We start from the raw sequence: 15,220 nt of genomic DNA on the forward strand, positions 1-15,220 counted from the left end.
CTGCTAGAGGGAAAAGCATAGTTAGGGTGTGCTGGGGTGGTTAGTGTGTGCGTTTGGCTGCTTCACGCTACTCCCAAGGAGCAGGAGCGAGCAGAAATCTGACCTGCAACTGTTTCATTTGCTGCTGTATGTTTATAGTGAGGCAAGGACTGAACAAACACTGTGATTAAAGCGTGAAAACACTCCTGAAGGAAGCGGCACCTGCACAAGAACTGCAGGAAGGCCGAGCCGTTTTGACTCCTAGTTGGTGGGTGCACTGCCACCATTGTGGGGGGAATAGCTTAGGATTTGGTAGGATCCCCTACAATTCAATACAATTTTTTACAAAAATTCCAAAGATCCCCTATAATAGCAAGTGCATGGTCTGTAACTATAAAAAAAAAATAAACAACAAAAAACCAACAAGAAAACCACCCCCAACAAAAAAAATCTCACAGTTAGTTAATTTATCTTCTTTTAATTTACTATGAGTGCAAAGTCCTAGCAGGAATTAGTAACAATGGTTTATTCCAGGAGCTGGGATAAACATTGTAGAAAACTTCAGGTGCCTGTGTTGGCTTCAGTGAGCAAGTGTCAAAAGGTGCTCTTAGCACCTACCGTTAGTAACAGTATACAAAATAAAGCAAAACCAAACCTTACTCCTCTCCCCATCCCCTTCCAGTACCACCCAGTGACAGCCAGGATCACTAATGACGGCGGCAGCAGGGGCAGCAGCCACCCCAGCCGCACACCCTGCCGCCACGCACTGCAAAGACCCAACTGTTCACAGGCCCCGCGACACCTCTGCCACCCCAGGGCCACACGCGCCCCTGCCCGTGGCCAGACCCGTCCGTCCCCCCGTTAGAACACTGCTGTAACCGGTCAGACCTAGCAGAGAGACAGCACGAAAAGGCTGCAGGATGGTTAAAAAAGCCAAACCCCCACCAAAACCCCAACACCCCCCCTCCCCCGGACAAGCAGGTGTAGACTTTTGGCTGGGCAGCCAGCGGCACCAGGACTTTTGGTACACAACAGACTTGACACTGAAATGACCTTTCCCAAAATGCTGCTGACACAGCCTCGCTGTGCTGAGCGGCTGCTCAAAAACCTGGGGGAACGGGGTCAAGATGTGACATTTTAGCAACGCAATTTAAAATCTGCCTCACTTTCAAGATTTTTTTTTAATCAGCGCTGTCGTGCCTGTGTAAAATCTGTTCTCCTCAGGAAGGCGTCGCTTTCCTTACTGCCTAATAGGGCAGCACGTTACAAACTGCCAGTTCGAACATGTTGTTCTTCCTGCCAGATTGGCTCAACATAGTTAAGTATAATTGTAGCCATTAAAGTGAATTTCATCTCTCTTCTTGCTGATAGAGAACACCTGCCTTCCACGGTTAGAGACACACACAAAAATACAAATAAAATACAAAGCCGAGAGTGAGCCAGGCAGACACATTTACAGAACCTTTAAGGCTGCGTCTGCACGAACACTTGCACTCACACACGCCAGCAGCCAGTTTTCCAGCTCTGAGCGCTGGCACTTCTGGCTCCTGTCCCCAGTCTGGCCGAGGGCGGCTGGCCGGCACAGGCCAGGCACGACCCTCGGCGTGTGCGGGGAGCTGTGCCAAGAGCAAAGGAGAAGGCCAAGCGCGGAGCAGGCTGCTCCCTTTCAGCCGTAACTCCGGGCGCAGCCGCAGCCTGGGGCCGCAGCCCCGCTCCCCTGAGCCGGGCAGGTTTCCTGGAGCTGCCTCTGCTCCCGCCGCTTCCCGCGCTGCCAGGTGATGGTCCGGCCCTGCAGCACACGCCGACACCGGTGAGCGCTGCCCTCGCCCAGCTCCTGCTCACTCGACAGCAGCAACAAAAAGCATGGTGCTGTTCCGGTCCTTACCAGCCCTTGATTTTGTGCAACTGATTTTCCCAGGCCAGGAGGTCGAACAGCCTCGGCTTGCCTACCCCCGTGGAAAACCTCTTCCTCCTCAGTTAGTTTTTATTGGATCATTGAGATCCATGCAGGCTGTACCGGCAAGGCTCAGACACCAGAACAAGCACACTACATATTGTATAACATGCAAAACTAGGTGCCGGTATGTTCTCTTTATACATAATTACTTCTATGTGGGTCAGCTGCCACCCAGCTCCCATTAAAACCAGCTGAGAGCTGGCGTACCTGTGGTACCTAGAAAGGATCCTCCTCTCCAAGAACTTCCCCCCTCAGGAGCACGGCAGTGCTGAACAAGAAAATCCAAGTAAAGGGCCACCTGTTACCCCACTCACACCACAGCCTGGCTCCCACGACGTGACAGTGCTTTGCAAAAGAACCAAGGCCGAATATTTCAGCACTCGCAAGAGATCTGGGGTAGCGAAGAACCCATTCTAAACGCACCAGGTCCTTTTCCAAGGGGACCAGCGGGACTTGGAGGTACTTGCAACTGGGCACCCGGCTGGGGGTCAGGTGTTCCAAAGCACTATGTATTTTAGGAAATACAGTTACACTCTTTCCCAGGGTCCAAGTACAGTACAAAGCGCAGAAAAGGGAGCTGTGCCTGTACACAACACCTCAGCAAGCCTCACATTCAACCCAGGGCAAGTCAGCTTCTCTGAGCCAGCACACCTCAGGTCGCTGCACAGCACCCAAAGGTAGCAGAGGACAAATCCACACCAGGGACTGATCTGGAACCAACCAAAGGCGTATCACTGATGCCACCCAAATGCTTTTCAAATTACGCTAACGTTCAGGCATGCTCAATCCTTCCCAGGGATGAAACAGGATTAAATTTAACATCAATACTCTCCTTACAGATCCCTGGAACCATCCACCCGTTTTGTAGCACACAGCTATGCCCGCTCTAGCTCTCGTTCAGGGACAAATAACAGTAACACTCAGGAAGTAATAACAGGTGAATAACTGTGACCTTCTGGCTCTGACTCTACAAACTGCTCCACTGAGGAGGAGCCGAGAGCTGCTTCTGTTCCATGAAGTTTTGCTTCAGTCACACGTGCTCTCTGCAAAACTCAGGTTAATGAAGCTGGCTGCTCCCTCTGGGTGCTTCCACGTGCTACTGGAAAGTTTCAGGAGTTAATACAGCAGGCAATAACAAAATCCAGTCTAATGCCCTGGCTGAGCACAAACAATTATCATCTGAACATCATGTGCCCTAAAAGCATGGAGAGGCCTGGCAAAATTAAAAAGAGGGAAGCAACTCAAATGAGGCAGCCATTCTTCCAAGGGAGAGCAAAGGATCTTGGTAACAACACAGGACCCAGCACAGACACAAAGTGTCCTGAAGATTTCAAGTGTAAGAATTACAGACACCTACAATTCTATTCTCCTCCTGCCCAGAAAACAAAGCAAAACGCAGCGCTGATGGGAGGTACCAGCTGAGCAGCTTTCGAGACAGATCTTTTGCCTACAGAAGGACAGACAAGAGACACCCTGGACGGTACCAGTATATCATACAGGCAGCATGACAGCTTGCCTAAAAGCAAACCCTGGGTGCCCCAGCGTTCACGGTCCATTCCCCTTGTTCCCTTGGGCTGGGTAAGAGACCCTGTTAGTATCATTCATGGCAGAAGCAAGGGGGCTGACGGGGAGACAAGCTAGTAGGAAATACGCTGAGATCACAGGTCCACTTCTCATCCATCACCAAAAAGGTGACGGCAATTTCAGTCCTTCCTCATCTCTGCCCAGCCAAAACTGGCAGCCAGGAGATGGAAGGCTTTTTCATCCCTGTGCTTATTTAGAGCCTGTCAGTCATCTCGGTGCCTTTTGCACAGCTGGACACTCACCAGTACCCTCTCCCCAAAACCACCACAAAACCGTATCTCCTTGGCTCAGCGTAGGTATCCAGGCCCATGATCCAGAGAGTCTTTGCTGACCTAAAGTTTCAGCATCAGTACACTCTCCCCAAACACTCAGGTCTTACAATTTTTTACAGGTTATCTCAGTTTGAGGTCACTAGTAGGAACCAAAAAATCTCTCTTTGCCCATGAATCTTGTTCGTACATCAGCATGAACCTGCCAACTCTGTTAGCACGTGCACTTGCTAACACCTAAAATGCATTTCAGCTACAGTTCACTCTGCTGACTCACAGACTAAATCGTTAGATTAACACACTGAAAACCCATGGATTCATACTATCCTTCCAGCCACAAGCAGTCCAGAAATAAAAATGGTTGTCAAACAGGGTCTACTTAGTCACTATATTATTTGTTCTGAAAATAAAGAATTATTTTCCCACACAAACTCAAAGAAGTTTGTTAAAAAAAAAAAAAAAGGGAAAGTTAGTCACTCCTGCCTCTCTCTCAAGCATCACGCACTGTAAGAAATAAAGCCGGTCAGGCTGCCCAAGGCAGAAGAATTTGTACACATGCACTTCAACTGTCCAAGTTAATTTCTTAAGTAAACTGGGACAAAAAGCTCTATGCACCAAAAAAAATGAAACTCTGCAATGGAAGGTTTTATTAAAGAAACACTACAGGATAACATAGAGTACATTCTGCTTTAATGCTATGTGCTGTTAACAGTCACCTCAAACATTGCATATGGTTATGATCAACTCTGAAAACAGAGTGAAAGAGATGGGCAAGGGAAGCTATTTAGAAATTGTACCATAAAACAGATTATTAGATAAATCTCAATTCCAAACAGGATGTAAATAAGAGGGCAAGACAATAATTCCTTACATCACAATCAAAACACCAAGCAAGCAAGTTTTATGCTATTTACTCTCTAATACTACAAGAAAAATAAGTGAATGCAAAACTTTTTTAAAATAACGAAGTGTTGTTTTTTACATCATACATAACTACTGTGCTGACTCAGATCACTGATTTCTGAGGTAGATACTTGCAGATTTAATAAGAAGGTACAAGTTCACTGCATCTCCCCATTCCATGGTATAAACCAACTGCTCAGTAGCTGGGGCTGAGCATTAGCCCAGGACTCTCCCACTCCTCCTTTAGCAACATCTTTGGTCACCATCAGAAGAGATCATTGGCCTGGTAGAGCCACTGGAATGAAATAAAGTGAAAGGTCCTGGCTCCCATCACACATGAAAAACTACAACATGACGGCGAGTACTGCTTTCCCAAGGATCCTAAGCAACTCACTGAGTCACCAGGATCGCTGCCTCTGCACTTCACACTTGAAGAACAAACATCTTGAGGAACACTTGCCTGCCTCGAAATTGGGACTCCTGTGGGCCTCTTGCATGATGCCCTTGAACCCACCAGCTCAGGTACAGACAAGATGCTAGGCACACCACCACAATTGTTGATGCAAGCTGCAAACAAGTCCTGAACACTGCATAAAAACACTGAAAAGAGAACCCTGCTGCTAGCACCTGAAGTATAAGGAAAGCCTGGTTTGGATGTGTTCACACGAGCCACAGGCATTGTGGGTGCTCCTCGCCAATGCTGAGCTAAGCTTCTCCAGCCCTAGCTGTTCTCTCAGACAGCACTGACGGCCATAGTCCTCACGAGCTCCCAGGTTACGGCCAATAGAGGAGGAATTGGTTGCAGAGAGAGAACGAGGACGTGTTTCCACCCACATCACGGATTCAAGTGAGGATGGAAGCAACAAGCAAATAAATACAGTAGAAGGCAGCCAGTATTTAAAGATCTTCCTGAGCAACCAAGATGTTCTGCAGGGTAGTTTCTGGCCTGGGGACACAATGAGCTATGACAGGTAAAACAGTAACAAAATACCCTGAAAAAAACCCAACCAAACAAAAGCACCACCCGGTTCACAAGTACTGGCCTTGCATGCACCGTCACAAGCCCCTGTGTAGACTGTGGCTCCCTGTGCTCATAGAAAACATCCCACCAAATTAGTGGCATAAATTCCCCAGTGTAGTGCTCGAAGTACCTTCTGAGCACCATCGCTGAATCTAGAAAGATCCATTCCCCTGTGGAAAGGGTCAGCATTAAGAGGCCAGTAGCTCGTTTCCAGTCTCAGCAGCCCTCTGCAATTTCAACATTCCTGCTGGGTGCTAACCGTGTACTGTCATGAGAGAACTAGACTCTTGACACCCGAGTGTCCAAGTTCCTATTCAGTAGCTGGACTGAGTGAGGCCGCTGCCAGAGAAAGCACACAGTTCCTGGGTTGTGGCTGGGCAGTCTCGGCTCACTGCCTCTCCCCAGCAGAACAGCAGGAACTACCACTGACACCAACGTGGAAGGAAACCTGGCCACTAGGCACCTGTGACCACTTAGGAGAAGTGCCTCTTGCTCAGAGACTTGCCTACCTATCTCGGTAAACCTCAGATATGCTTGAGGTTAGATCATTCCTGCCTATACACCAATGCACTTAGGGCTGAGGAGGGAGAATTCAGCTCTGACTGAAACCAGAAGATGCTCGGTGGCATCACAGAGCCCTACACTACTGCCACTGCCCTTTCAGGTGACCACTGCATTTTGTTCTGTGTTTGCACAGCTTCTAGCACAAGATCCTCACAGCCAGTGTCTAAGCCCTCAGAATTATCACAACACAAAACCAATACTGGTATGACACTACACTTTAAATAATTAGTTGTTATTACTTACAAAAGAAGAAGTGGTTTCTAGAGCTTGATAAACCCCGAACTCAAGATACCTCATGGTGTTAGCATCTATGAGAGACAGGAAATCTTGTTCACAGTCTTTTACCCATATTAACACATTTGGCTTTGTTTTTTTCTTCCCACGTTCCACATACATTTCAACACATGTATGCAGATAGCTGACCTAAGTTCTCCTCTTAATTACTGCTAGTTTACAGTACTCAGTCAAGGAAGTTGCACCAACGAGGGAAGGGGTAAACCCTACACAGAAAGTACCGCTATAGCTAATCATTTGCCTATTTGACCTCTGAGAGAGAGGTGGGAAGTGCAACTGGCTGAGGTCAATAATAGCAATCCATGTAAAAATATGTTTGCATCCCACAGCAGTGTGTGCTACAGGGCAGCAGTGCTTCTCCTACTCCAAAGAAAGGTGCGGGACCACTTGCTCAAGAAATGAAAGGAGATTCTGAGCTTTTACATGACACTGTAACTACAGTGCCCCCGTACTGCTCTTGCTGTACAAGCTATGCCTCTGGGCTTTTTTCTCTCCTTTGCTGTAGTCTGCCCGTCACGCAGATGAGTTACAGCTAAACTGTTGCTATGCTTCAGCTGGCGGAAGAGGAGTAATGGGAAGAGGACCTGGGCTTTTTGGTTCAAAATGAGAACGTGCCGAGGGGAAGAAAGGAAGCAGCAGCCTCAAAGACACAAACTGGGCCTCAGATGAGTTATCAAGAAGCGTCATGCCTTCCCTCTGCCTTGACCTCCCATCCACAAAATTACCTTGCTCAGCGCAACATGAACACGTGCCAAAAGCCAAGCCCTGTTTATCGCGTAGGTTACCTTCAGGATCAGGTGAAACTTCAAGAGCTTTGGGAGCTGCTTGGTTCACACTCATTAACTTCTTTCTGGCACTTAGAAACCCCAGACTTGGCAGAACAAGGGGCAATTGGACCTCGGATCTTACCCAGAAGTGGAGGCACAAGAGCTGAACTATTTCACAACTCTGTTTAAACACATTTCTAGTTTGGTTTGCTTGTCTGTCCCACAAGTATAATAATTATACAACCTATGTTCAAAATTAGGCTGCAAGTGACCTGATACCACATAAATTATTTTTTTTAAAAGCGAAATCACCAACATGTATTCAAAATCCATCCCTCTACTATTGCTATTTTTAATTTTAATTTCTCTTCAGATAGGCCTAGGCAAAAAGATTACTTAATTCTCTGTACAAGTATATATACAGCATCAGGAAACGTGAGGCAGAATTCCAGTGCTGGCTAACATCCTCTGATATGCAAAAGCACCACCAAAGAAGATGAAGTTTTCCTACACTCCAGATTCTTTCCAACCTGTTCCCACAGCTGTTGGATAAAAAATCTCAGGAAATTAAAATGGAGAAGCACTTGAATCATAACAACCATTTTCTGACAGATCTTTCTAGAAATAATTTTGTACCAGAAGAGGCTGAAATTTCCAATTGAAAGACAAGAATAGCTACTGCTTTGATGAAAACTTGCAAAAAAACCACTGCCAAAAATCAACCTCACCCAAACCCTCCAATTTTTTATTTCTTTTCACTGGAGATGATTAAAAGCATCTTACCCTGGATTATGCAGCTCAGTATGGGCCCCTAATAAAAGACTTCACTGCAAAATTGCTGTATGACTGGCTGAAACAATGGCTTCTTTATTAATATTTTAAAGGCTCCTGAGGGAAATGCTGTACAGCTGAAATGCCCTCAGTGAAAGGTTCATTGCCATGCTATGCACTTCTGCTGTGTAATGTTTTACAAGCTGCGCTGCCCTGTGAATGGGGAGAGTTAGTTCTCAGCTGGCAAAGGCAGCTTGCATAATACCAGACAAGTTAATCGGTAACAAGCAATGCAGGAGACCTTTGTTCCGAGTGTGACATACACAAATTCCACACTAAGCACACTGACGCTTCTGGGAGTTACTCATTGACATGCTTTATTAAACTGCTTGGACTAAACCTTGATGCACCACAAAGATTAGTTTAATAGAGCTGCATCCTCCTGATGCCTTCCATCCTAAAGTGCTGCACTATAACCTCAACCCAGGAATCAGCTCACTACTGGTACGAAAGCGTTTCCAGGGTGGATGGTAGCAAGCACCTTGCAGCACACCCCTGTGTGGAGACCACGGCAGCGGGCAGGCAAGGAAGCAGCGAACAGAAAAACACAAGCTGGCAGCCAGCAGAGCACTTCTGCAACAGGACTCTGGTTATGGGAAGCATTTGTCGTGTACCCCCACCGCAAGGCAAGCACTCCCCTGTCCGCTCTGAACAGCCTGCTAACACACCACCCTCCCCCCAGCCTTCCCAAATAAAGGCAAAGGGAAAGGAGGCATAAGGCGTGCTTCTCCTGGCACTATCTGGAATGCCAGGCCAAGGACAGCTGTCTTCTAGCAGGTGGAAAACACACTGCACCAAAAGCCCAGGAGCAGCACAGCTCTTTACACTCGTCAGAGCATTTAGTTAATAGCGAGTCTGAGGAAAAAGATGCTGGTTTTCATCACCCACCGCACTCGCTCAGACAAAACACATCTGCTGAACTCGCCCATCCTGTCACCGCTTATCGCACAACATCACCTCCCATCTGCCCAAGGCTGGATCCAGCCAGCTGAACTTCCAGCGCCAGAACTTGTGCGAGTCTCTGTCCATCAGATCTCCACAGCTGATCCGTACAGCTAGATGGTATTACTTGTTTGCTTAAGTGCCTTTGAAGCGGTAAGCCAGTCTCACTGGCGTAAGGCTGAGCAAGGGGAAGAGCAGCCTCCAGCAGTACGTTGCAAGTCTGCCAGTCCCCAGCCTTACTCCTGAACAGCTGAAATGCAAAGAAGTGATAAGGAAAAAAATAACCGTCACGACAGCTCTCTCAGAAGACAAACAAAACCCACTCTTCTTTGATAACAGCAAAATCATCCCCCTTCGATAGGTTATTTTCATGTCTGTGTGTGCCACAAATAGCTCTGAGGCAAGGGAGAAGGCCAGCAAACCATACTTGAGGAGGTCCTCGCTACTGCCTGGCTGGAAAGCTGCCTGCAACGCTGAAAACTGACACATCTCCCTCCACAGCCCCGATGCCCAAGGCAGAGCCTGACGGCACCCCGCAGCCATGCGGAGGCACACACGCACGCTGCATGCCGAGGAGTCAGTGGAAAAAGTGCCCATGGGGACACAAGACTAAGGTGGCAGTTGGCACATCCTCCGCTCCCCTGAAAACTGGCTTAAGAGCCCACCCCTATGCACAGTTTCACACAAAGCCCACCAGACACGCAAAGACACGTGTAAGCACACTCCCGCAGCAATTGCCACGCTACTGTCCACTGGAAAGAAGAATTAGTCACCTAACAACAGCATCTGCCTCAGCAACAGGGAGAAGGTTATTTCACCCAGGACTCAAACTTTACCCACCCCACAGTAAACCCTTTTCCACGCATATCTTACTGAGGGCAGCATCCTCGCCCTCCACGTGCAAGTACACGCACACACATACATTTATGACTATTAAGTATTTTTTAATTATGCAAAGACACTCCATGAGACTGACTGATTGCCCAAACACCATGGCATAGGAACATAAAGCTGGTGCGGCTGCGCCTCAGTGGGGAGGCTTTCAGGTTACCCCAGATGCGTGCAGTCTATATCATCCCCAGAGTGTTTTGCTGCAGTACAAATGCCCTTTCAGAACTGCTCACCAAAAAAACCCACCCAACCTTGAACTGCACAGTATGAGCAACAATTTACAGGCAAAGTGTTCCAAAACCCAGAAATACTGGTTTTGTTATAACCACAGGTCTGGGCTACCATTTCTTTAATGGTTGCAGATTATGCAGATTCCTGCATAATCTGAAAGGTACTCAGCCACTTGAGAACCACGGAACTAAGGTGTGCGTACAGCACCACCTCCTGTGGAAAGTTTTACTCACTGTACTTCCAGTGATGTGAACAAGGCCTTCGCTGACTTTTATTTGCCTTCACTTCTTTAAGGAGGCACGTAAACCATGAGTTTGGTAGCCACAACACCTTGTATCAAGTACTTCAATTAAAACTAGTCCAGGAATGACTAATTACAAGGAAACATGTCTAGAGTGATGATTCATCAGATCCAATGGATTGCAAGATTCTATTTCAAGAAGATACTTATCAGAAATGTTCCTCAGGTCAAAGACAGTGAATTGAGAAACAGAATCATCTTTCACCACATGTACATGAAAGACAAAAATGCAGAACTGTCTCTAGTCTGTTAAATACAGCACTTACTTGGCATGTAACACATGTACGTTCTAGTCCTTGCTCTACCCGACTCAGAAGGAATGTGAATGCTGGTGAGTACTGTAATTGTTTGCTTTCTCCAAATAGTACCTACTTTATATGAAACAGAAAAAAACTGTCGAGAGGTAGAGCAGTATCTGCTTTGGATGTGGGAAACAAATGCAAACCCCTGCTCTGAATGAATGTCATACACAACAGCAGTTGATCAGAAAAACTTCGAAATTGCTGGTTTAGCCTTCACTCATTAAACCCAATCATCTCATAAATACTCCATCACTATCAGACTCCCTTCTCTACTTCCTCCTTTCTTTCCTCTCCCCATTCCATGAAAATCGGAAACTGATGACAAGGCTGAGAAAGCAGACTGTTCTGAACTCTTGGTGTCTATCCATTGTCACTTGTGAAAATACATTTTGTACTGATACAAGGACACGCAGGTATACAAAGTGAATAAATAACTGCCTGACCCAGTAAGTAAAAGAGCTCATCCAAGAGGCTTCAGGACAATATTTACCCTCCTCTTGTACCACTAAACTAGGAACAAAAGCAGCAGTTACAGCTTTACAACTGAAAATACACTGGTTTCTCCATTGTGACCAGTTGCGTTTTAGGCTCAGTTGCACCTCCCCTCCTCTCTTGAGCCAAAGTGAGTTAATCATTAATTCTGGTACGCTTTAGTCACTGCCTAAAACATGAAGTAGTTTGTAGAACAAAGACAGGAGTTAAGGGTCAAACTGGTGGGAGCAAGTGCTAGTATTTGCTTTTGCAGCTAGTTTGTTTGTTTGTTTGTTTGTTTGAGGGTTTTTTAAGATTAAAAGTGAACTTTCCTTTTCCCAGGACCATGGAAAAGAGGTCTAAAAAAACCACTGAAAAACGGCTGTACTGTATTAATTAAATACAGTGTTCTAAAACTAGGTGCACAAGCTTACCCTTACTTAGTTAATTAGTCCTTGCTGTTCCTGAGAAAATGTTGTTCTCTCTCTTTTTCCCCCAAGTACTCCTTGGTCATGATTTTCAGGAGGTCACTACTTTGTCCTTCCTAGTGGCTGTCAAGTAAGTACGAACCACCAAAGTCACCTAGAGTTTGGCTATTAACTTCAGCAAGCACTTGATCTAGCCCCCAATTACCTATCTCATCTCTTCTAAGAAGCCTCCATTTGTGGAAAAACAAGACAGCAGCTGCCATTGCAAACACTTTTCCAATTTCAATTAAATCTTAAACTGCGAGTGATGAAAAACACAGAGAAGGGTGAAGAAATCTCAACATAAGCAGTATCTGGCACTAAGGATACCTAAGTCCTCAGAAAAGTACAGGTGTTCCTTTCTACACAGGAACACATCTGTATTGTGCTCCCATAAATATTGTGCATTTAAGGCCTGTGATAGGATAGTAGATCAACCAGGTACCTCCCCTTTCCCTCTCCATTTGGTTCTGGAAGTTCAAAAGTCACAAGCCCAATTAACACACAGACCAGCCTATTCAGCTTCCTATCCAAAAAGTGACAACAGCAGCAGCCCCTTTGACCATCTTGCCTTCAAGCTCCTTCGGGCACTGCTGAGCCTGCAGATGTGCACACAGAACGTGCGGCCACAACAGCATCAGGATTGTGGCAGGGACCTCTAATAAGCTGCTGTAGCATTAACAGCATAAGTACTCCAGATGCCAGCCAACAGACACAGCTAAGGCATTCTTTGTACAAACCCACTGGGCTCAGTGCAAGAGCAGAGATACTAGGACTTCTACTCTGCATCCCTTAGACCTCTAGGGAGAGGCTGCACTGGAAATGGGAACCTCTGGAAAAGGATGATTCAGCCATCAAACATGGTCAAGGTTGTACAGTAGCTCTGAAACAAAGGCAGTAAACATCTTTATTCATGGTGTATCAGACTGGCTCTGCCTGCTTTTGGGCTGTAACGGTTCCCTGAGGATCACCTCTCTGGTTCACCAAGAGTTTTGGAAAGCTTAAATGACAGCATCCTTTCTCCAAGAAAGCTTACTGGGTTTCAGAAGAGTAAATAAGCTATTTCCTTTCCTGGAAAAAAAAAAACAAAACACCAAAACACAAAAACCAAACCACCACCAACAACAACAAAAAACAACCTAAAACCAAAACCAACCAACCAAACACACATCCCCCTTCAAAACACCAAAACCAACCAACCAATCCATCCCTCCAAAATCCCCACCAACATATATGTAGTAAGAATTGGGGGGAAAAAAAGTGTTAGAAATTTTGTGTCATTATTTGTAATAACGATTCTGCAATTTGCTTTCTAATATTTGTTGCATTTAGCATTTTCTTTTGGAGAAGAGAAATATAAATCAGAACATCTTCATGTAGAATTTCAAAGCCAAACACTTTCATGCCAAAATTTGAAAAATGGCTTAGCCAAGCTCAGATAAAATCAGCACCAGAATTACAGATGAAACTCTGGAGTTCCTAGCTCTGAATCCTGAATTCAGATTGCCAAACTTACCCTTCATCGGTAAAACAGTAGTGAAAGAATTTGCATATAGGCTGGGGTTTGGAGCTATACTGGGTAGTAAGTGCAGCAGAGTGCTAACACTGTACAAAAACCAATGCCACCTGAAGAAAGGAAAGAGACTGCTCGGGATAAATTAATTTTCTTGGGGGTTTTAAAAAGGGTCCATCAACCTTTGTAGTATAAATCTAGTAGGTCAGATTTGTCTCTGAAATTTACTCCATACTCCTCCTCTACTAATCAGTTGTCCTACAATACTGTGTAACTTTTATAGCACCAGCAGCATCTCCTACCAGAACACGGACGTAACGAACATACGCTAGCTCCATATCGAAAGAAACAAGTTCCACTGATACAACATAGCCAAAATCACTCTCCTCAATGACAAGTGCCTTACCTATCTCTGAATTCACCTGCCCGAGGCTGAGTACAATTGCTCTGTTAAACTCATTACATAAAAATATTCAGTTATCCACTGAAGACTGAAAACATTCACTACCATTTATTGAACAGCATACTTCTTAAAAATGTTAGTCTGGCTCCGTTCTTTTCTACGGCTGCCTTGCATGCCACACACCCATCCTGCTCTAGCCCAGCACGTGTTGCACTGTAGAGTTACTAGGGCTGAGGGGGCAGAAGGGTCTGGTTTCTGCTTGCCAGCAAATGCGACCTCTGTGGATTTGAGCCCCTCTCTGAGAAAACCTCACTGAGGAAAAAGTCCTTCCCAAGGATGATCTCTGTGTATACGGTATCATTTCTCTTCCATTAGATGCAACAAGCCCTTGCACTTAAGCAAATCCAGAGGTTATTTTTTATTTTGCTTACCTAAGTTTTCAGGAAACTACATTTCTTGCAGAACACAGATGTAAAGATAGTCCAAGAATTAAAGTGTTAGCAGTAAAAAGGTTTCTACAGTTTACATAATAATGTTTATTTGCCAAACAATCAGAATGAAACATTCACGGCTTTATTTGCTCATTAAAGAACATTGACTGATGTCCTTTACAACTGCTGGCTTAACCTGGATTGTTACAGAAGAAGCTACACACAGATGAAAAGCCATGTTCTGTGTACAATTATGTCTACAGTAAATACGATTTTAGACCCCTCTCCTAAAAAAATACAATCAATAAATGACTGTTAAAATTTGCATTAAGATGACCAGCCTGCAATGGGAACTGCAAAGTGTGTGCTCAGTAATACTAGATCAAGAACTTAGCTTATGATTCAGCTGTGGGATTCAAAGGACAAACACATGTAGTAGAGACCTTGAGAAAGAACTCCAGCCTCAACTGTTGTTTTGGAGAAGCAATTAAACTACTTTGTCCTATCTACCTCGCTTATAGTAGCTCAATTTAAACAACCAGCAATATGGAGTTATACCTGCTTTGCACTAGTATAAAGGAGACAGACTGTGGACACAAGAGAGAGACAGAATTCTGCTTAAGTACTAAAATGGTCTGTGAGGGTTGGTGGGACACTCATTTTTCCCTTGCAGGTTATGCCTTTTTGTCTGCTGCCATTGAAAAGCCATGACTGCGTGCCATGGCTCAACCCCAGCTGGCAACTAAGCACCACACAGCTGCTTGCTCACTCCCCCTGCCCTGGTGGGAGGAGGAGGAGAATCGGAAAAATGTAAAACCCATGGGCTGAGATAAGAACAGTTTAATAATTGAAATAAAGCAAAATCTGCTACTAGTAATAATAATAAAAAGGGAGATAACAAAAAGAGAAAGAGAAATAAAACTCAAAAAACCCTAAACCCCAAGTGATGCACAATACAGCTGCTCACCACTTGCTGACCAATGTCCACTTCGTCCCTGAACAGCGATCTTCCAGGCCCCGACCCAGCCAGCTCCCCCCAGTTTATATACTGAGTGTGATGCTCTATGCTGTGGAATATCCCTTTGGCCAGTTTGGGTCA

General features: G+C 45.5%; 1 protein-coding gene across 1 annotated transcript in view; it reads right to left on the reverse strand.

Annotated features, from left to right (window-relative positions):
- The window catches only part of NME7 (NME/NM23 family member 7), a 94,986-nt gene that overhangs the window by 1,091 nt on the left and 78,675 nt on the right, over nucleotides 1–15,220 (reverse strand). The gene's annotated exons all lie outside the window — the stretch shown is intronic.

The sequence above is a fragment of the Falco peregrinus genome, chromosome 6, assembly GCF_023634155.1.
Source record: "Falco peregrinus isolate bFalPer1 chromosome 6, bFalPer1.pri, whole genome shotgun sequence".
In the NCBI taxonomy this organism is placed as follows: domain Eukaryota; kingdom Metazoa; phylum Chordata; class Aves; order Falconiformes; family Falconidae; genus Falco; species Falco peregrinus.